This window comes from Macaca thibetana, chromosome 14 (assembly GCF_024542745.1).
Source record: "Macaca thibetana thibetana isolate TM-01 chromosome 14, ASM2454274v1, whole genome shotgun sequence".
Lineage (NCBI taxonomy): Eukaryota > Metazoa > Chordata > Mammalia > Primates > Cercopithecidae > Macaca > Macaca thibetana.
In genome coordinates this window covers 49,063,945-49,085,854 of record NC_065591.1, presented here as the reverse complement: position 1 = coordinate 49,085,854, position 21,910 = coordinate 49,063,945, and the positions used below count along the sequence as shown (strand labels likewise).

General features: G+C 33.7%; 1 protein-coding gene across 18 annotated transcripts in view; it reads right to left on the bottom strand.

Moving 5' to 3' along the window:
* Positions 1–21,910, bottom strand: part of SOX6 (SRY-box transcription factor 6) — a 784,476-nt gene that overhangs the window by 417,762 nt on the left and 344,804 nt on the right. For 2 of the 18 annotated variants that reach the window (XM_050759335.1, XM_050759344.1), the window contains one exon: positions 2,691–5,582. The exons of 13 other annotated variants lie outside the window; for them this stretch is intronic. The gene's annotated coding sequence lies outside the window, so the exon portion shown is untranslated. 3 more of the 18 variants (XM_050759340.1, XM_050759336.1, XM_050759343.1) reach the window with 3 other exon arrangements.

Here is a 21,910-nt window from a genome sequence, read left to right as displayed (position 1 = left end):
GATGATAAAAATAATGTACTGACACTGGTCATCAATATAGCAAGATAAAAAATTAAATGAACAGGAATCAATTAATTGGCAGTGTGGCACTGCCAAAAGTCCCGGCCCTGATTTCTAAACATATGATCTTGAGCAAGCCAAATAATCTCTCCAAGTTTTAGATTCCTTGTCTTTAAACTTACAGTAAAAAAAAAAAAAAAAAAAAAAAAAAAATAGATTATTTGGCTTTATAATTACAGAAAATATTGATACAAATGTAAAGAATTTCCATATGACTAAGCTAATATAAACCCTAGAACACCTCCAAAATTAGTACTTACTTAATTAAACACAGACGAAGATGGTAATGCCACAAGACAAAAAGAGAATTTTAGAAAGAAAGAAAGAAAATGAGAAGAGAGAAAAGAGCTGACATCCTTGATAGTGAAGAATTTCTGCAATAGGGAATCAAGGCCCAGGAAAACTCAGTAGCTTTTTCTTATTCCAGAAAAAGAACTGGGGACCAAATTTCTCAATTTTGGCTGCTAGCCTCCAGCCTAACTAATCACCCAGTTGCACTTCTGCACATGGAAAAGCTGATAGACCATCAACAAATTCTTTATCAAAATAAACACTTTGTAACACTGACAAAATTAAAAGTGTTGTAATCTATAAATGGCTCAGCTTGTTCTGTTAAAACTTTATCCCAGTTGGACACTATGCTTAAAATACGTTCAATTTTTTTCTTTACCTCTGTTGCAATTTTTAAGTCACATATATTTTCTTCCATCTCTAGAAAGTAAATTTGTTTTCATAATTTTCCAAATTATATTTATATACATTCTTCATGAAAATATGCATAATATAGTCAGTTTCATTTTTTTTCTCTCCAAAAGAGAAAACATGCTTGAAACCTTTTCTTTTTCAGTAAAAAATTCTAGTCTCACACATCTTGTTTCACTGACTTCCATATCTAAAACTTCTCCTTATTCCCCCACTCCCTCCCAAAACCCAAACATACATACACATACACACACAGGCAGAGGCACAATGGACACAATACCAAAATTTTAAAAATAAATGTTTAGACATAAAAACACCTGAGGGTGACACTAAGTTGTAAGCTATTTCTAAAACAATTTGTTAAGGTAGTGGGAAAAAAAACACACAATAGACATTCTAATCAAAGTCTGGTAATTTTTCTCTCCAAGTGAATGTTATTAACCAGAATAATAAACCACTATTAAAATAAGCAACTTCTTACAGTTAATCATTATAAAAGAAGAGTAAAAGTCTTAAAAAACGAAGTCTTTGCTTATCAGAATGTTATTTTTACTTTAATTATTAAAGGATCTCTGGATATCACAGGGTTGCTTCTCTCCCAACCATCATCAAAACATTCAGTAAAAAACCTTTGTCAAATACGGTGTCACTCAGTTCATAAATAACAACATACTTGTCATCTGCACACATAAAGAACAGCCTAAATGTTTAATCAAATACCTCGACTTCAGGAATTAACTTCTTGCCTTTGTCCTTTGGTGGCCACGATATCTTCATTGGAAGCCTCTATTGCTGTCATTATTTCTAATTGAAATCATCCTCTACCTCCACACCCTTCCACGAAGGAAACATGGCTTTTATCTTTGTCTTGCACATGCACACAACAGAGGGAGGGAGAATAATTTGCTATTTGCACTTTCAATAATAAAATAGCAAATTAATAAGGAGTGCTCTCTGTTATAGAATACCAAGCACGTTCAACACTCAATTCAGCTGTTGAAAAGAACTGCACTGTAACCCTTTTACCTAATATATTTTCAAAAGGCAGAGGAACTCTCTCAACTTGGGGGAAAATTATCTAAAGGTAAAGAGATGCTATATTTAATTCCTCACTTGAAGCTTGTGTCTATTCTGAATAAAATACTGCAACTTTAGGTGTTTCTGTGCTTAGATTTAAGAAATGGACCTAAATGAAGTTAGAGAGTTCAATGTGGAATCATTGTCAACTCCAGGGTAGTTGTACTAGTTGTACTAGTAATGGCAGAGTCAGGATTTTAACCTAGGCAGACTAGCTAAAGACCAAGCTCTTAACCACAACTTAATCTCTTAAGCACCATTAAAAACAAAACAAAACAAAAACAAAAACAAAGACAAAAAAACTAATTAAAACTTTTTGTTCCCTTTTCATGGATAATTTGAAGTATACATTGAGATTAAATCCTGTTTCCCTGAGAAATATAGCTGTACAATGTTGTGTTAGGTAATTATTGTATTAACTTCTGTTTAAGTACCCTTTGATATAGGAAATTTAGCAAAGAATGCACTCATGATTCTATGAGTCATGAAATAGAGACTTCTGTAACAATAATAAGAATTGCTCTTTCCTTCATAAAATGTTTAAAGTTCATTCTTTTAGGATTAATTCAGCTTAAATACTGAGTTCCTTAGACTCTCCCACACTTATGTCACTACATTGCTCCATAGATTCCTTACACAGCAACATCCTTATAACAGAGCAATAAGAAGAATCAGAAAGGCAGCAAAATCCAAAACAGATGTCTCAAGGAAATACATTAAAGCTTATTTACTTTGCTTAAAAGAGAATTCCTCAGCTCAGAATCTATTTACTCTTACTTAAGCATAACTGTAGCACAATTTTAATTATTTGAGGAGCACACCTAGGTTCAAATCCTGCTTCCACCACTTACCAATAATACAATCGTGGGCAAGTTGCTCGACTTCTCTGAGTCCAGGTATCTTTACCTGTATAGTAGTTCACCTTGCTGCAGTGTTGCAGGAATAAACCTAATAGATACATGTAATGTTCTTAGCACAGTGCCTAGCATATACTAAGTGCTCAATAAATGGATCTTTAATATCCTTAAATATAAACTAATAGCAATTCAAGGAGCTATTTTGAGAATTAAATGGTATCACATGTAAAAGCACCTACATTAGTGCTGTACAACAAAAGGGAGGCCTACAAAATGTTAGTTTTCACTCTTGTCTTATCTAATTTAACAGCTCATAGCCAAATAGAAGTAGCAGCTTATAAAGGAGTGTGGGAAGAGGACTGATATTGCTAAAGGCAAAAACACTAATTACAGAGAAATGACAACTTCAAGTCTGAAAAAGGCAAAGATAGGAAACCAAAAATTCAGACACAAGAACTCAAAAAAAAAAAAAAAAAACCAGCAATTTGGAGACCACTCAATGTAGAGATAAAGTCTTAACAGACGCTCAAGGAACAGCTCAGGAATCAGATGTTTGTAGTGATAGCTGAGCCATTGAGAAACGCTGTTAAAAAATTAAATGTAAAAATCAGAAGATACAACTATGATATAACCTCATCCTCACATATATTACACCAAAATATTAACAGGAACTATCTCTGGTAATGAAATATAGGTTATTTTAATTATCTTCTTTTACCTTTCTATTTTTTCTAAACAAGAAACTGCTTAGGAATCAGAATGTATAGTTAAATTGTAAAAATAATATTGGCACGTACAGAAGAAGTCTTTAGAAACCTAAGAAATATATAAATGTGCAATAGATTAATTCATTCTAAACTGAGTTCCCTGTTCAAATTGCCTCATGACATCCTAGAAGAATAAAGGTATTAAAATAATGTAACATACGAGAAAAATTTGATTAGTTGTTGCACAATAAATTCACGTGAAAAAGAAAAAAATGCTAAAAGTAGATTCATCTTAGAGATACTATTTTAAATAGTAGTCAGTAGCAACACAAACCTTATAACAAAAACCACATATGATTACCTCTATCTTTGCTTGCAATAATTCTGACACACCCTCATTTTTAGAGTAAAAAAAATGTTTAAACAACTCTAGGAAAAGATAGAAATAAACTGAAAAAATTGAGAAATTTCAAGACACATAGTCATAAGTGAAATGCACCTTTTTACATTCTAAAATAGAAATAAAAATGCTTTCGGCAAATGTAACTATTACCATGTAATCACACTGAACAATGGGAAAAAAAAGAATAGCAGCATAGAAAGCAAACTAAAATATCAGAAATGAACGTATTGCTTTTTTTTTCTTTCTCACCTGTAGTATCTATCTCTCTTTGGAACTGTCCCACTGAACACCATGTACAATAAATTAATACAGAACATGCCAGAGAGCTGTACAGCAGATCCTAGAGGACTTTTTCATCTGGAAAAAGGGCATCTTCCCAGAAATAGAAATCATTTTCCTGTTTCTTCATTAACCAGAGCTCTAACTTTAAAAGAGTGAAAAGCAGAATAAAAAGTAGTAGGATGTTGTACACTCTCAATTACTTCAAGTACTGTTATTATTAGTAGTAGTAGTAACAGTACAGGGCTAGTACAGATTTCAGATGAACTAAATGAAATAGTCACACAGTTAATCTGTGGCAGAATCATAACTAGAATTTAGATTATGTGCTTCCCTGATCCCAATTAATATTCAGTTCACCTTTTCTATAATTTCCCCCAAAACTTGACATCTCCAGATCTAACTGTCACTTTAGCTGACTCAGCTGTGACTATTTCATTTCTTTTCTTGGATTATGATTGTCAGTGGGTTAAAAGCAATGTATAACATTTTTAATATCAGAGGCATCTATACTTCGTAATAAAAAGTGGGTAAGTTTAAATCATGCCTGTAAAATGTTTATTGAAGTGCATTTTAACCTTGGAAAATTAAAAACAATGCTCTTGAGGTATGCTTTATCTCAGTAGTGTCATTATTTTCAAGTCTCATTTCCATCACTTAAAAGAAAAACTTTTCAGTGAACAGAAAGGTAAAGAAAAAATAAAACAAATATCTTTCCTTTATTATTATGTTGGGATCATACTTTAGTCCATTTTAAATTGGCTACACCCAAGTCTTAGAAATGCAAACTCCTGTGACCAGAAAAGTTGCTGAGTTCTTCATGATTCTTAAAAGGAAAGAAGGGCGTAATAAATAAGTTTTTGGTTCTGATTCATTTTTTGCTCTTTTGAAATAATTAATGCTGTGGAAATCCCAGGCAACTGCTATATCATTTATGACTGAACTGAGTCCAAAGGAGAAAAATACGTAAAACATTATTTAATTAAAATTTTGCATTTTTTTTTTCTCTCACATTTCCTTTCCTACTAGCTAATAGTCATTCAAATTAAGAGGATAGTTTCATGTTTGTTGCTGTTGAATTGCCTTGGGCCACATTAACATGTTCAGAGATCTGTGGTATCTGGAGCCATATTGTTCTCTGGGGCCAACCCCTTGGAGTATGGCTCTCAAGCTCCCCCAGCCTTATTTCAAAGCTGTCTTTGGCAAAATGTAATGCTCATAGGAAGACTCTGCCTGTATTGGTATGCATATGGCTCTTGAGGAATATTAGCAGAGTTGTTGTTTTTTGTTGTTCTTACACATGTGGTTTTGCGTTTAGCTTGGAAGTGGGATAATAATGAGAATTGAAGGAGGAATCCATTCAACTTCAATAATTTTACCATAATGCAGGAAACACAAAGAAAAGTTTACTTTCCTGATTCTAAGTTGAGAATACCACACTGGAAAAGCCTTTTCTGTGGAGGGCAGGCGGGGGGGTGAAGTAACTGAGTCATGGCCCTGAAACAAAAAATCTAATCATGTCAATATCCTACTTAAAAACCTTCATTATTTCCCCATAACCTACAGGATATAGATTCCTTCATATAGATATAACACTCATTAATAAGCTGATTCCACATTATCTTTCTATTTCTACTTCCTGACACATATACACACACTTAGCAACATAAGACCTGGTCTTCTCTAACTATTCTCTGTTGAATGCTCTCTAAATCATCTTTCCTTGATATCTATTCTTAGAGCTTGCAAGCTTCTTTTCCATTTATGGCCCTCATAAATACTGTTCCCTCTTCTGTCTCCTCTTCACTAAACTATATCCTACTTATAATTTATGTCTCAGTTTTAATATCACTAATGTGTAGTCACCATCCTTGATCCCAAACCAAATTAGGTCTCCTTTTTCCTTCATAGTATTTATTATCCTACAATTAAATATTTATTTAATGTCTTCCTCTTATTTGGACTGTAAACTAGAGAAAGGTACAACATACATTTTAGTTCACCATTGTATTCCTGGCCCATATATACTTGGCACTCAATGGATTTAGGAAATTCTCTCATTATCCAAATATTCATTACGTGAGTCACCAAAATTATATAGAAGGTAAAAGGCATTCATTAATAACCTTACCATTTGTAAAATTACTCTTCACGTAAACATCTCTCACAGATTAACTTAACATGTATCTCACACATTTGGGTTAATGTCCTTGTGTCTTTGATAATCATTGACAGTGCTTTCAAACTTGTTGGCACATTGGAGTCACGTGGAGACCTATAAAAACTATTGATACCTGGGTCCCATTTCAAAAGATTGATTTAACTGGTTGAAGTGTAACCTAAGCAAAAGAATACTTTTTAAAACTGCCATACACCTGTAATTTTTTTTTCAGTCAAGTTTGAGAATCAGGCTAGTCAATTACCAGATATTGCATTGTGGCATTGAAACCAGTGTTCGAAATAAAAATGTAAGGTGACTGCAAAACAAAACCACACACCTTGCAAAAGATGCAAGATTTCATGAAGCAAAGAAATACAGTGTCAGAGAATAGCTCAAACCATTGAAAAATCAACAATTTACAGTTAGACTAAGAAAAAAACTGAAGAACCAGAAAGTGGCAGGAATGACAGTCAATATGGTAGATTATTCATAAAAGAATTATTTGAATATAAAAAGATTAAGCAAAGTCCTTAGGAAATTTTATTTGCAAAAATGGCCTTTGTCATGTCAGATGGTACTACAGTGTGAAAATTGATTTTGCTTTCATAATATTTGACCTGAAAAATTACTCTTAAAAACATGATCACTCTTCTAAGAATTAATGCATAGTTAGAATTATAAATGAATGCTGCCAATATATAAACTTATTTTTATTAATTTTAATTTGTAAAAGTTGACTCAAAATGAAATCATTTTTCCCATTGTATACCATGCAATTTTAATCCCCGCCCACTTAATACATTAAAATACAAAAGAAATCATCCTGTATCGCATGACCTTGGCAAAGATGCAGATACAGTCCTACTTTTTTCCTCTTATATTATTATACTATTTGCTTCCTTGTCTTGCCTCATTCTAATGGTTGGACCTTAAATACAATGTCAAGTAGGATGAATGAGCATGGACAGTATCTTGTTTCCCATCTTGGGAAGAAAGCACTCACTATTTCACCATTAAATATGATGTTAGTTGTAGGTTTTTCATAGCCATCCTTTTCAGATTAAAAAAGTTATATGATATTCCTAGATTGCTGGGAGTTTTTTAATTATTAATGGGTGTGGTCAACTGTTTTTTCTGTATCTATTGAAATGATCATACGATTTCTAATTTACTCTATTAATACAGCAACATTTTCCAAATGTTAAACCAATCTTATATTTCTGGACTAAACCCTACTTGGTCGTGATAGTTCATCCTTTTCCTATATTGCTGGATTTGCTGTTGTTTTGTTAAAGACTTTTGCATCGGCCGGGCGCGGTGGCTCAAGCCTGTAATCCCAGCACTTTGGGAGGCCGAAACGGGTGGATCACGAGGTCAGGAGATAGAGACCATCCTGGCTAACACGGTGAAACCTCGTCTCTACTAAAAAAAAAAATACAAAAAACTAGCCGGGCGACGTGGCGGGCGCCTGCAGTCCCAGCTACTTGGGAGGCTGAGGAAGGAGAATGGCGTGAACCCGGGAGGCGGAGCTTGCAGTGAGCTGAGATCCGGCCACTGCACTCCAGCCTGGGCGACAGAGCGAGACTCTGTCTCAAAAAAAAAAAAAAAAAAGACTTTTGCATCTACGACCATTAAGGACATTGGTCTATAATTTTCCTTTTTTATAATTTTTTTTCAGGTTTGGTGTTAGGGTAATGCTGGCCTCATAAAATTAGGTAGAAATTGTTCCCTTCTCTTATATTTTTTGAAAGAGTTTATGTAAGAGTGATGTTATTTCTTAAATGTTTTATAGAATCCACAAGTGAAATCATTTGGGCCTGGAGTTTCCTTCACAGAAATTTTTATTTTTTTAATGAACAAATTCAATTTCTTTCAGAAACAGCTATTTAAGTTTTCTGTTTCATCTTGTGTCAGTTAGTAAGTTTTTTTTAAAGAAATTTGTCTGTTTCATCTAAGTTGTATAACTTTTTGGCATAAAGATATTCATAATATTTTCTTATTGTCAGTTTAATAACTGTAAGATGTGTAGTGATAATTCCTCTTTCATTCCTGATATTGGTAAGTTGTATTGTCTTTTTTTCTTGGTCTTTACAAAAGAAAAACAATTTTTGCCTGTACATTTTTCTTGTTTTCCAGCAATTTGACTATGAGGTGCCTAGATGTACTTTTCTTTGCATTTATCTTGCTTGGAGTTTGCTGAACTTCTTATGACTGTACATTTATATCTTTCACCAAATTTGGGAAATTGGTGGCATTATTTCTTCAATTTTTTCCCTGCCCCAATATCATTGTCTTTTATTTTCTGGGACTCATGTATGTTAGACCTTTTAATATTGTCATATATCCCTAATCCTATATTCATCTTCTTTTCTTTTCCAGTTTTTTTCTCTGCTGTTTTGGGGCTTTTTGTTTTTGTTTTTTAGAGACAGGGTCTCATTCTGACAACCAGGCAAGAGTGCAGTGGCACCATCTTAGTTCACTGCAGACTTGAACTCCTGGGCTCAAGTGATCCTCCCACCTCAGCCTCTCAAGGAGCTAGGACTATAGGTTCGTGTCACCACCCTCAGCTAGTTTTATTATTTTGTAGAGACAGTCTTGCTACATTGCCCAGGTTGGTCTCAAACTTCTAGTCTCAAGCAGTCCTCCTGCCTAGGCCTCCCAAAGTGCTGACATTGTAAGCTTGAGCCACCATGCCTGGCCTCTCTGTTCTTTAAATTGTATAATTCTATTGATCTATCTTCAGTTTCACTCTCATCTCTATTCTGCTGATTATCCTCTCAAGTGATTTTCTTCTTTCAGATACCATTTTTTTTAAAGTTCCCTTTGGCTCTTTTCAATAATTTATCTCTCTCTACTGAGATGTCTTTTTTTTTTTTTTTCTCAAATTTTCCTGGTTCTTCATATGTTGACCAATTTTGGATTGTATCTTAGACATTGTGATCACTATGCTGTGGAGACTCTAGATTCATTTATAGTATTCTAAATAGTATTGCTGTTTAAGAAGCTTACTTGCTGAGACTCAAACTGCATATTTTGCCTTACTTGCAGTGAGCAACAACTATTTAGCTATTTAGCTCTTTTAACCTCACTTAGGCTACTTGAGACCAATTCTGTACATCGATGGCTTGGGGATCAGTCAGAGATTTGTAATATACAAGTTAGGGTTCCCTTTCTTTGGCTTTTTCCTTCTCAGGATTATCTCCTCACCTCTTAGCAACTGTGGTTGCCCAAAGTCTGTTCCCTTGATTCTGCAGGTCAGAAAAAAATGCTGTTTTTTTCTGCAGCCTTGCCCTCATACTAGAAAGCTTGAAAATGACAAACTTACCCAGTTTCCTTCCCTCCATTCTTCCAAAGCTCATTCTCCTCTCAAGATTTAGTCTGTTTCAAGTTGCTCTTCAGTGCCTTCATATAGTTGTGTTTTGCCCAGAGTTTATAGTTGTTATCCTTTCTCAATTTTCAGTGGATGAAATGGCCCTTTCTCACTACCAATTACTCTCTGATAATAAAGATTTCTTGTATTGCCTTAAAGACATATTAAATGATACCATGCTTTTTCACTCCTTCATGCCTTTACACATTCTATTCCTCTGCCTCCAATGTCCTTTCCTTTGATCTGTTCAATGAAATGTTAATAAACCTTTAATGTTTGATCTCAACTGTCATCTACTCCATGAAAACCTTCCCTGACTGGAAACAACATATGCTGGAGAGGTTGTGAAAAAACAGGAATGCTTTTACACTGTTGGTGGGAGTGTAAATTAGTTCAACCATTGTGGATGACAGTGTGGTGATGCCTCAAGGATCTAGAACCAGAAATACCATTTGACACAGCAATCCCTTTACTGGGCATATACCCAAAGGATTATAAATCATTCTACAATAAAGACACACGCACACGTATGCTTATTGTGGCACTATTCACAATAGCAAAGACTTGGAACCAACCCAAATGTCCATCAATAATAGACTGGATTCAGAAAATATGGCACATATACACCATGGAATATTATGCAGCCATAACAAAGGATGAGTTCATGTCCTTTGCAGGGACATGGATGATGCAGGAACCATCATTCTCAGCAAACTATCACAAGATCAGAACACCAAACACTGCATGTTCTCACTCATAAGTGGGAGTTGAACAATAAGAACACATAGACACAGGGAGGGGAACATCACACACTGGGGCCTGTCGGGGGTGGGGGGCTAGGGGAAGGATAACATTATGAGAAATACCTAATGTAGGTGACGGGTTGATGGTTGCAGCAAACCACCATGGCACATATATACCTATGTAACAAAACTGTACATTCTGCACATGTAACCCAGAACTTAAAGTATAATAATAAAAAAAGAAAACATTCCCTGACTGCTCATCTAGTTGTTCCCATCCCTGATTTACCCAAGCTCTTGTCACATTATTCTATATTTATTAGTTTATGTGTCTGTCTTGGTGACAAATTTGCAAGATTCTTGTGAGAATCATATCTTTTTTCATTTTATACCCTTTGTGTCTGGCATATAGTAGGCACAAATTGATGTTTAGTCATCAGTGAATGAATTAATTCATTATCAGTAAACATGTTTCTCCTCAGCCAATCATTAAAGAACAACGGGTGAAAGAGGCACTAAGTCAGTCAATACCTTCAACAGCCTTCAGACTGGGAATTAAACATTCAGTGAGCAATACAAATAACATATAAGTAAAGATGAAAATGAGTATGTGAAAGATCATATTTCCTTATTCTTTCAATCCTATCCTCATGCAAATGATTTAAGAGAAGATGAAAGGAAGGGAGAGGACTAATGTTTATTAAAGATTCACTGAGTGCTAGGTGCCTTTATCGTTCTATTTAATTTTCATAACTCTACCAAGTAGAAATTTTCTATACTGATTTTATATATTTTAAAAGATGTCAGGTTTTGCCATCCTCAATATTTAAATACCTAAAATTTCAGTTGAGAATATTAAAATTGGAAATAACTCAGATGTCTATCAATACAACAATGGTACATATATAGTACAAAATATTATATAGAAGGAAAAGAGATAAAGCTATATAAACTGACAAAGAGCTCCAAGCCATCATTTTAAGTGAAAAAAAGCACGTAAACTATAAAGCAATATGTGTAAAAGGGGAAACTGCTACCCTGACACGAAATAAAGCTGCACGTTTCTATATAATGGCATACATTTGTATGTGATTATACAAGAAGTCTGAAAGGATACAAACAAAATTGAAAATAGTAGTTACTCTTGGGAAAAGAAATAGTCTTTAGGGTGAGAAAAGACATTAAGAAAAATTTTGCTCATCTTTTTTTCAATAATTATTAATTCAACAAATGCTTAACGACAGTCCACTATATACCAGGCACTGTTCTACAATAAGAATGTATTTGTGTCTTACTTGTCTAAATTTAAAATATTCTTAATGTTTTAAATGAAAGTATTACCTCAGTAAGAGAAACTAAAATAATAGAAAATCTCTGAAGTGCTTAAACATGTGATCTACTATCTTTTTCATGTGTCAGAAGATCAGAAGCTTTTTAAAGATAAGTAAATAAAATTTTTATTACTTTTAAAGCCTGTTCTTCCAAATGCAGATTTAAATTCTTATTTTCCAGATCTGGACCCTATGGAGAAACAAAATGATTTCTGTTTCCCTTTATAATACAGTTCCACTCACACCAATTCTTATGAGGTTTGGGGATACATGGTGAAGTCTAAAGTTCTTACTTGGGGTAATTCCAGATATCAATTGGCTGTCTGCAGATAAAAACACACCTTTTTTTATTATTCATATGCTTGAGCAACCCAGAAAGTACGTCTGGCCTTCATGAACTTCATTATTGGCTTCACATAATAGAAGAATATATGTTTGTCCCTTAAGTTGACTCACTTCCCTGCCTTAGCCAAGTGACTCACAGAGGACATCTTCTCATAAACTTTAATTTAGAATAACTCAACATTTTAATCTGTCTCCTTAATTCTTTCTAATGACAAGACCATCATCATCTCAACAAAAAGCCCATTCCATTTTTATCAACCATAACTGCTACAAAATTATTTTTTCTGCTTGCCCATGACTCTGATTCCCTGAGACTTTCAACTACTAACTTGAGTCTAGCACTCCACAGTTTCTAACACTTTCCTGGGCTTTTTCCTGAGCCCAGGAAAGTGTTAGAAACCGAATTTCTCTGCAACTAGACTATTTGTTCAGTTGAAAAAAAAAAACAAGAAGATTTGGCTTTTACCTTAATGAAGCAACAGCTTTCTTGGGTAATCATTAAAAATACTTCCTGGCATTTGTTTTCAAAAAATATCCCTCTGCCTATCTGCACATGTATATATAAGTGACATACACATTGCTCTTTACTTTTGCTTTTAAAATATCTTTTAAATGGGCACCAGCCCATCTTCAGCTCATGTGACCTGGCTGTCTACTCAAGAGGCTACTATCTTCTGCCTTATCACATGGCTTCATTTGAGCCACAGCTCATTTACTAAAAAATTATGATATTTCATTCTTTTAAGCCCACAACTGAATCTTCTTATTTTTGGAAACCTAAAATATCAGGCAAGGAATTAACCACTAAACTTCATCCGATAAACCTTAACTTATAATTAGGCTTAGTAATGTGTCTCTGTTAATTACATGCCTTTAACCATCTCCGTTCCATATGCTGGAAACCGTTAACTACTTTGCATCTTTAGGAAAGTAGAAAAAATAAAACTTCCAAATCTAGAAAACTTACGGAGAACATCCACCTAATTCATCCTGGTCCTTAGAAGAACATAACTTCCCATCTAAATATTTTGGGGAGTGCAGGGATGAGGTGAATATGCATCTTATCTAGAAAGTTACACCTACGCATTTAAAAAGGAAAAACAAGGTTTCAGTCCTGGCTCTTGTCTGATTTTTGTCCCAATTTTCCTAGCTGTGAAACAAAGATAATAACAGCTCTACTTTAACCATCTCACAGGGTTACTATAAGGCCTCAAAGGAATCTACCAACTTTTCATCTTTCCAAATACTGTGAGATTGAAACTTTTAAGTATATTTTTACTATGTATATCATTGAAGAAGATGGAAAAAGGCGCGATTATAATTCCATAGTCATTTACTGCTCTTAAAATGCAGATAAGTAAAAAAAAAGTATAAGATAATATATGAAAAAGTTCACTTGAAAGTATAATATGTAATAAAAACATAAGGTGCAATGTCATTAATAATGGCACCTTCTACGACTTCAAGTGAGACACTGTATAAATCCCCTCCTTTTAAAACCAAAACATTTTAATTAAATCCTCTTTTTTGTCTCCTTTTCCCTCATCACCAACAAAAAAAGGTTCCAGCATAATCTTTTAGCCTTGGACTTAATTACAAATGCCAGCAAAGATTTACGTAGAATATAATGTAAGTATATTCTGACATTTCATAAACCCCAACCATCCTCTCAGACTGACTTCATTTTCTTTTTCATGTTTTGGTAACCTTTTTATATTCTCCTGAAGAAAAACAAAAGTGTCTACCAATATTTTAGCAACGGGCAACACTATGAATATTTTGGTTATTGTTATCTACCTTAAAACCCTTCCATGTGGTCTCATGGCTTTTCTCTGCAAAAATACCAGGTATTTTTTTCTCAACTGTGTCTTAAATTTTTCCAGATTTTTACAGCCCATTATAGCATTTCCACAATAAGATTATAGCCACTGGGGCTGCTCCATGAGTTTAAAATTTGAAAGTTCGGTTCCTGTGTCCAGGAATACAGATTCCCCAAAGCAAGGACACAAAGTGACAGACTACACAGAAAAACAAGAAACAACAATGAAGAAAAGCTGTTAAATGTTTTATAGCTAGATATTAAGAAACAAAAACATTTCTACCACCACTCTCACCCCAATCTTAGCTAGCATCAAGTTGCATAATTTTCTCTAAACAGTACATCCAAACCAACCAACAGACTCTATTTTTATGTACTTTGCTTTCTCTCAATCTCCCTTTTTTCACTCTTTCTAATTCACTGCATTCCTCTTCCTGATAACAACAACAAATATTTACTGAATGCTTGTAATGTGCAAGACCGTGTGTGCTACATGCTAAGTAAAACATCCAAGAACAAAATGGGCCAGTCCTGAGTGAAGGACAGACACTAAACAAAAACCACACAGATACATAATCTCAAATTGCAATATCTGCTGTAAAATAAATTAAAGGATGAGAAACACGATCTTTGCAGGGAGACAAGATTTGCATTGGAAGGAGCAGGAAGGGTTTCTCTGAGTAAATGGCATTTAAACAGGGATCTGAAGAATGGATAGGAATCACTCTGATGAAGAGTGGAAAGTGGTGCCTTCCAGGTGAGAACACAGCATTATGTGAATATCTTGGTATAGAAAAGAATTTAGAGGGTCCAAGAAACTGACACTAGACCAGTACAGTAGCTGGATCAGAAAGAATGATTTGGGAGAAAGACAAGAGCTGAGGCTGGCAATACAGGGGTCAGATTCTGTGGGGCCAGGGTCTTTTATGTTAAGAATATTTTTTGTTTGTTTAATTAAAGTATAATAGGAAGCCAAGAAAAAGTATTTCTTGGATCCCAAAGAATGGTAGGTGGGGTTTTCCCTATCATACAAGGAATATGGAACTTAAGCACAATTTTTTTAAGAAGCATGTAAATGAAAGACACCAAATGCCTGACTCATTACCACTAGCATGAAGACAGGGAGATGTAAAACTAGAAAAGGCTTCAACTATATTGGTAATGTTTTATTTCTTATAAACACAGGTATTTATACCATTCTTTAAACATTTTTATATGACTGAAATTTTCATAATAAAAATTGTTTAAAGAATTAATGAATGCTAAGAATTCACTGATTCATTTCCCTTCCCTCTTCGTTCTCAGGCTCATATCAAATCTTCCAATTTTGAGAAATTCAAGCACATAGAATTTAGAGATCTCCCCTCTTATTCATTTTGTTTCCTGAGCCTTTATTCTCTAGACTTTTAGCATCAGATGTTAGGGGTTCTTTAATTAGCTTATCTTTTGTTTTAGCATACACTATAATCCTTACAGCTTTCCAACAAGCACAGAGTTAATATGAGGATTAAATGAGATTAAAAACACAGCATTTAGCACACAAGAGCTCAATAAATGTTAACTATTTTTATTATTTCACTTACGATAATCTACTATTCCCAGTCTTAAATATAGGCCAGAACATTAGAACTAACAAAAGTCGAGTATATAGGACTAAATAGTGCTCTGGCATTTTGAAAGCATGTATACTATGTATTTTCACAAATACACACACACCAACACATGCACACATAGAATGTAGATTTCCAACACTGAATTTTTAGTTTTTGAAAAAGATATTTTTTCTGTGCTCATTTAAGCATTAAATGACAAAATGCTAATTTGAATTTTTTTTATTCCCACTCAAGAAGTACACTGGAAGAAAATGTGCATTTGTTTGTGTGGAATTGCAATGTAAGGCAAGTTTAATATATTTCCTAACTTCTCCTAAGTACAACAATATTACATTGAAATGACTTATGATTACATAGAGTTTCAATAATATTCAATAATGTATGGTCCACATTATGTTTAAAAGGCTCATTTTTGTAATATGAAGTAATTCATGCAAAACCTCAATCTTATAGAATTGAATATTGACATCAAAATTTCTTCTACAACAGGAGGATCAGTCTTTAGTGGAAGAACATTATTAAAATCATATCTTTTCACTTAATTTTCTTTGTACAAATAGCACAGATCCTCTCATTTCTCTTTCCTTGTAATTCACAAATACCATAAAAGCTGTCTTTAGAAAAGTCCTTATTAATCATCATGATGAAATGAGTACTGGGACCCCAAAAATATCAGAACCTGTAACAGTTTTTGTTAACTAGACATCTGGAAAATACCTCACTGAATCTTTACGTGAATATTTTACTTTAAACTATATTTTAATACCTAAGAACCCAGAACTTCCTCTTGTGAAAAAAAACAAGAGAGTTTGTCACTCAAGATTCTTCAGTTTATATTCCTTGAGGTTTGGACTTAGATTGTTTTAGTAATCACTTCTCCATGCCCATCTCCTTGTTCTTAATCACAAATCTAATCATGTATTTTTCTAAATATTCAAAATTAAATATATTTATCTACTTATGTAAATAGTTTTTAGTTACTGTCTACCAATAGCATGTATAGGGATCTCATTAACAAACAGATTTAGAACTTTTTAGATTTGTTCCAGCAGCTTGTAAATTCATTTTAGACTTAATTGTTTAAATATATCAACATTCTAATCATTTTAAAAAGTGGACATAAAAGATTAATTCCAAGTTTTTTTTACTTACCAAGCTCTGCCATTCCACCCCACTGCCTGAACAATATTATCAGCTCTTCGGATACTCATTCTTGCTAAGTAAAAGCATATTTCTTCTCTAGCTGGATTAATAATCAACTTTCTAGATAGTTCATTTGTAATTCTCTTCTGGTTAACCCTTAGCATTACAGCAGTCTGCCCAACTCATGCTATTTAATTTATGAAGGTAGAAGGAACAGGGGAATTTAATCAGGTAGATATCAAAAGGAAAGTAAAAATGAGGGACAGTTTAGATTAGGCCCAAAATAATAATCAGCCTTACTTTTTTTACACGAAACGGTATAAATCTTTGTTAGATATTACAAAAGCATTCAGGTCATAAATACAAGATACAAGATACATGAAGAGAAAAATCTAACAGGCTTACAGCACAGCGGTCCAGTACATACCAGCCCATGTTTATTGCTTTTTATATGCAGATAAACAAAACTCAGCTCTGGGCACAAGACATACATTTTTCTCTTAGTAGAAAGGTCTGACTTTCAAATTCCAAATGCCTCCTCTCTCAACAGTTATAGTGACATGGTCCCTTATCCTACAATAAATGTCATCCTAGGCTTCATGGCAATTTTCTGCAAATGCAATCTATAAACACTTGCATCAGAATAATCTGGGATGCTTGCAAAAAATATACACACCTGGGCCCCACTTGACAAGTCCTAACCACCCAAGTGATTCTTACATACCTTAAAAGTTAGAGAGCCACTGCTCTAGGGTCACCTTAAACTCACCTAAGAAGAAATCCAACATAATCCCTTAGAACTCAAAATAAAATTATATACCTTATTGCTAGTTTGACCTTGACCTTTTGCCTTCATTCCAATAACTAAGATTCCACCTTGTTTTTCTGTAGCTGAGTGCAATAGTCCATCTAAAACCATAATCATTCCCTGACCTTTTAGCTAATTATCCATTTCATATTTCTGGATGTGAATAAGCAAGTCCTATTCATCATAGCAGGTGTGGGGCAGAGTAGTAAGGGTCTACTAGGATAGGAACAATCTTGGGAGAAAGTTAATATGGCAGACACAATGTATTAGCTAAAAGGTTGGACAACTGACACCCATAACTATATACTCCATTATAGGAAAAAAACTAGAATCTGTCCTTTAACTCCACTTGTTGTATATGGATCTTATTGAGGCCTAGCTGCCTATGTCTCTAAGTACCACTTACCCTAGATTTTTTTTTCCTTTCTCTGCTTTATGAAACTCTTTAATATCCTGTTTTATGTATTTCTTCTGTAAGGTCAAAAGGCAGACATGGCAGCCAGTGGTTTCACAAATTGCTACAAAAGGCCATGTTCATAGCCAGAATGAAGGAAAAGATAAAGGCTATGGAAAAAAAAAAAAAAAAAAACATAAAAACCTAAAGGAAAACCCTTGAGAACTGGAATGACTAGTAAACCAAGTAAAATAATATTTTTAAAAAATTTTAAATTCTGATCATTTATTTTTATTTTCATAGACTCTTTTAAGAAAGGTCAACAAAAAGATGATGATTCAAAAGATGATTATGAGAGAAGGTTAAAGTGACTAAAAGAAAAAAGACGTTACTGAACTAGTAGAACTCAGAAAACAGATTTTTCTTGGCCTCTCTACCACTTCCTAGATTTACGATCTAGACTAAGTCTCTTAACTTTTCTGTGCTTCAGTTCCTCATCTGCAAAATGAATATAATAAACCAGGTCCTGTGTGTCTCATAGGGTTATTTTTATAATTAAACAGGATCATGATTATTAAAAAGCTTTGAAACTATAAATACCATATAAATATAGGGGATTACTGTAGCTATATAAATTGCTATTATCTAAAATATTATTAACATATCCACAGATAAAGTGGTAATATTTTTATTGTTTTATATTATTTTATTTTATTTTATTTTATTTTAAGAAACTGGGTCTCATTCTATTGACCCAGTTGGAGTGCAGTGGCACTATCATAGCTCACTGCAACCTCAAACGAATAAACTCAAGTGATCCTCTCACCTCAGCCTCCTGAGTACTATATTATTTTTAAAGGAAAGTATAAACCATACACAGTGAAAAAGTAAGTAGAAGTTTGTAAAATGTCTTTCCTAAGGAAATTTTAAGAATATGACCAATATTAGTTAGGGGAAGACTAAGGCAAAATCATCCCAAAGTATAGATAAATAATCAGATTAACCTGAGTTTGCCACTTCATGCCTTAAGGTTCTTACCAGAAGGACTTCCAGGTGAGGAAAGGGATAAGGAGTGATACTGGTGACATTTCTCATACAAAACCATCTACCTAAAGACAGAGTTCAGACTGACTTGAAGAAGCAAAAGCTTGGGGTATTTGTTACATGACATTTGACTTTATCCAAAATTGCCCTAAGATTCAATCAAGTGCCATAATTTGATTTAATTGGATAACGTGTACATGTTCAAAGGGAGAAAATCGAAGTTTTAGCCGGTGCAAAAATTGGTTGATAAGAGTTGCCCATGTGAAGGAAAAAGGATTCTTAACTTAAAAAAACAGACAGTTGGCTGGGCGCGGTGGCTCACGCCTATAATCCCAGCACTTTGGGAGGTCGAGGCAGGTGGATCACCAGAGGTCAGGAGTTCGAGACCAGCCTGGCCAACATGGTGAAACCCCATCTCTACTAAAAATATTAAAAAATTAGCTGGGTATGGTAGTGGGTGCCTGTAATCCCAGCTACTCAGGAGGCTGAGGCAGGAGAATTGCTTGAACCCAGGAGATGGAGGTTGCAGTGAGCCAACACGGTCCCACTGCACTCCAGCCTGGGTGACATAGTGAGACTCCATCTCAAAAAAAAAAAAAAAAAAAAAAAAGTTTCAATTCCATTGAAACTGAAGAATGTCGAATTTTTTAAAAGTTCCATTTTTAAAAGTTTCACTAAACCATTCAATAAATATTGTTGAATATGTACAATGTTCTAGGCATTGTTCAAGACACTGAGGAATATGAGCAACAAAAACAGTCAAAAATTACCTGCCATTATAGACCTTACATTCCAGTTGGAAAGAAAGCCAATACATTTAAAAGATACACAAATTATATAGTATGTTCAATATTGAAAAAGGTTCTGGAAACAAATAGAACAGCATTAGAGAGAACAGGATTGTTTAGTAGGTTGCAATTTTAAATAGGATGCTCAAGGCAGAGGTCACTAAGAAGACATTTAAGCAGAAACTTGAAGGAGGTGATGAAGTTTGGTGAGATCATTATAGTACAATCATGGGAGTTATTTTTCATCCATGTTAACATTTTTACCACTTTGATAATAAACAAGACATTCTTATAAATGTACTTTTGTACTATAATAGTGAAAAGCTGTAAGTCACTAATGTAATGGTAAAACAAATTGTGGTACATCCATATGACGGCACACGATGTAATGATTAAAAATGTTCTCCAAGACTATTAACTTAAAAAAATCAATAAAATGAGTTTTTAGATACAAAAATGTACGTATAGTATGATCCAATCTTGCAGAACATTTTTTCATTTGCTCAACAACTATTTTTTGAGTACCTTCTATAAGCCGGGCACTATTTTGGGCACCAAAGAGAGGGCAGTAAACAAGCTAGTCATGTTCTTCCTTCTCATACATACATAGATAAAAGACTTATATGAAATATAACAAAATATTACTAGGAAGTAAATTTCATTATGAAAGAAAAAGGTAAAATTATAAGTTATTTTATTTCCTCCTTTATGATTAAATATAGTCTCAAATTTCTAAATACTTTCTGAATGGTGCCAAAAAGAAACCATGGACTTTATATTGATCTAAACATTATAGCCCATATGTGTTTTGTTATATCTGTGTTTGCATAAATAATAATTTGCAGTCTTACAATATTCTGCCAAATGTGTATTGCATTTTTCAATTATATACCAATTTTTATGTCTCATAACACCTAATGAAATTGAATAACATTGGATCCCTTTCTACAACTACAAAATCTAGGGAAAAGAACAGTTAACTAATTTACCACACTAGAAATACTGTTTAAATTGTAAATTATAACAATGCATATGAAAGTATCTCACATAGTACCTGGACAAAGAAAGGCTTGCAGATTCTGGATCCTATGCTAATACCTTCCCAGTTATGCTGGAGTTTGTTGTTGTTGTTGCTGTTGTTTGTTGTTTGTTTTTGACAGGGCAAAAAATCTCCATTTATTTAAAATGGAGCTTTAATAGTTACCAAAAAAAGTCTTATCTGAATCCCAGACCCTACCACGACTACCAGGTGTTAGCTTTATTCCATCTCCCCTCAACCACTAAAATGATCAGCAAACAAGTTAGACTTTTTTTTTATAATGTTTTTCCAGTCTTCTTTTGATTTCAGTATTTATATTTAAACCATGTAGAAAATGGCAGCTGTCTACCTCTAATTAGTCAAGTTGTCTTGGGCAAGTCATTTCAACTTTCCAGTCTCACTTTTTAAATTTTTCAAAGATAAGATTTGGACTAGGAGACCTCAAAAGTCATTAAGCTCTAAAGTTTCATTATATTACTTTAAGTCTATAAGGTATCTATAATAAATCAAAGGAACACAGCTTCTCAAAAGAATAAAGGCTACAGCAATAGGATGGTTGGCTAGAACAAGAAAACAAAGACCAAGGATTAAAAGAGAATTTGAAAATCTCCCCAACCCCCTGGACCAAGTCCAGCTTCAATCACATAAAGGTTGTTTTGGGACTATAGAAAAGAATAAATATGAAGGTTTCTCAAATCATCAAGAGATGATGTTTTTGCTTAGAAAGAAAAAGTACACTTGTTCCTATACACTCTCTAGTTCTTAAAACATACATACACACATCACCAACAACAATGCCCCTAAATGTTTTAATATTGATATGGAAGGAAAATACAAATCACTCATTTTGCTGAAATAAAGTATTTTAAACCTAGAAAGGGTGATTTCGTTTTGAGGGTTTAAAAAAAAAAAAAAAAAAAAAAAAACACTGTATTCACTCTTTTTCTATTGCCTCCTTTGTATACAAACCCCCAATAGCTCTTAAATTTGTGGCATTTTCTTATGTACATAGAGAAAAATTTGTATTGCTATTGCAGCAACATCTAAACAGTTTCCTGTAAACTTTCAGTGATGGAAGTCATAGAATTTATGATAAAATCCCATAGAGTGGTGAAACAAATTTCTTTCATATTTATCATTCATTTTATTCAGTGTGCATTTGAAGGAAAACCTTTTAAGAACACCAATAATGTGAGAAAGCTACAACAACTAAATTTATTGTTAAGT